Source organism: Salvelinus sp. IW2-2015, unplaced genomic scaffold, assembly GCF_002910315.2.
Source record: "Salvelinus sp. IW2-2015 unplaced genomic scaffold, ASM291031v2 Un_scaffold2759, whole genome shotgun sequence".
Classification (NCBI taxonomy): domain Eukaryota; kingdom Metazoa; phylum Chordata; class Actinopteri; order Salmoniformes; family Salmonidae; genus Salvelinus; species Salvelinus sp. IW2-2015.
This window is the reverse complement of record NW_019944062.1, coordinates 18,881-21,209: the sequence shown is the minus strand read 5'-3', so window position 1 is coordinate 21,209 and position 2,329 is coordinate 18,881. Positions and strand designations below refer to the sequence as shown.

Here is a 2,329-nt window from a genome sequence, read left to right as displayed (position 1 = left end):
TTGCTATACTAATCTACTCTCTAATACTAGATATTCTCTAATACTAATTTAATATCTAATACTAGTAATTCTCAATACTAAATAATTATATTATCTAATACTAATCTACTCTCTAATACTAGTATATTCTCTAATACTAATATATTATCTAATACTAATCTATACTCTAATATTCATGATTTGTCTCAAACACTCTTTGTGTTTTAGATATAAAGAAAGATCAAGTCACAAGTAAGTTTAGTTTCATGTCTTTTATCTGAGTTCTAAGAATTGTACTTTGTAAATAGAATATGTAAAAAAAAGTGTTAATGTATTTTTTTTCAAACGTTATATACAATACTACGTGTCTTACTTGCAGTCTAATAATGATGATTTGTTTGAACAGCAACGTGTTACAATGACAAAGGAAGGTTCTACCAAGGACCAGTCAACATCACCAGCTCCGGTATCCCCTGTCAGAGATGGAGCCAACAGGTAAATCACTTTAAATGTTAATAAATATAGGGATAGCCCCCTTTTTTTTACATTTTCRCCTAAAATGACACCCAAATCTAACTGCCTGTAGCTCAGGCCCTGAAGCAAGGATATGCATATGCATGGTACCATTTGAAAATAAACACTTTGAAGTTTGTGGAAATTGAAAGTAGGAGAATATAACACAATATATYGAGTAGAAGAAAATACAAAGTAAAACTAAAGTTTTTTTTTCTAGCACCATTTTTGAAATGTAACAGAAAGGTCCCAGTTCTAGCCATCACTCTGGTTGTAACTCCGATGGTGTCCACCAGATGGCAGCAGTGCATGTGCAAAGTTTCAAAGTTGCAGACGGATAATTTGAAGTATGAGCAAACTACATGACATTTAGTGTGAAGTCACCCAGGCACATTTGGGCAAATCGTGAAGGAGACATTTGCATTAATATTACATTTTTCTGCAATAATATCGTCAAATCTGTATACTTGGACTTTGATTTAGCTTTTCCAGTATTAGTAGCCATATTATCAACAAAAAACAAAACAAAAATATTTATTTAGCCCTTCGTACATCAGCTGATATCTCAAAGTGCTGTACAGAAACCAAGCCTAAAACCCCAAACAGCAAGCAATGCAGGTGAAATTATAAGTTCAACATTTGCAACAAAAAAAAACAGTTTTTATAACTTAATATTCTGATAATTTTTGTGCAAATGGAAAAGGTCAACAACAACATAACATGTCGCACAAGGTTAGCAGAGAAACACTACAGACTGAAGGGGTTTCCAGATACTCCCGTCATTGCCTAGCTTTGTTTGACCCCGGTTGATGCTTATTTTTATTTATTCCATCAAATGAAGACCGGCTGTGTAATCAGCGTGCCATGGAGTCGCTCTCGGACCAAGTTTGGTGTCCTATAGGATATACTACACCCCTAATGATATAGTGAGGTCTGGTTACGTTCTAGGATCTCTGAGAAATAAATACGGACGTAATTTGACTGGTTGAAACAATGTTTAGGGTTAGATTTTCACAGATTCATTTCTTTGCAAATTGAACGAGTGGAAATACCAAATCGGACCTTTTTAGGAWATGAAMAATTATTTTATCTAACAAAATGACACTTCATGTTATCTCTGGGACCCTTTGGGTGATAAATCAGAGCAAGATTCCAGAATGTAAGTACACATTTCACCTTCAGAGGTGAATTTATCAAACCTATCGCGGTGAAAAAAGTGTTTTGTTGTTAGGAGCTCTCCTCAAACAATAGCATGGCATTTTTTCGCAGGAATAGCTACTGTAAATTGGACAGTGCAGTTATATTAACAAGAATTTAAGCTTTCAGCCGATATAAGACACTTATATGTACCGACATTTGTTGTGTCTCTAAAATCTGCGATCGTGACACAGGGCGTGCATGATTTACAACTGTCCCGTTAACGGGACGCCTTACCCTAAGTGAGTGTACTAGTAACTCTCTGTTGTGTGGCGCAGTTGGTAGAGCATGTAGCTTACCACGCCCAAAATAGTGGGTTTGATTCCTACTGGGGCCACCCATGACAAAATGGACACTACCGGTCAGAAGTTTGGCACCAGCAACTCATTCAAGGGTTTGTCTATATTTTTTACTATTTTCTACATTGTAGAATAATAGTGAAGACATCAAAACTATGATACAGTGGGGAGAACAAGTATTTGATACACTGCCGATTTTGCAGGTTTTCCTACTTACAAAGCATGTAGAGGTCTGTAATTTTTATCATAGGTACACTTCAACTGTGAGAGACAGAATCTAAAACAAATATCCAGAAAATCACATTGTATGATTTTTAAGTAATTAATTTGCATTTTATTGC

General features: G+C 35.3%; 1 pseudogene; it reads left to right on the top strand.

Moving 5' to 3' along the window:
• The window catches only part of LOC112074686 (muscle, skeletal receptor tyrosine protein kinase-like), an 84,141-nt pseudogene that overhangs the window by 66,302 nt on the left and 15,510 nt on the right, over positions 1-2,329 (top strand).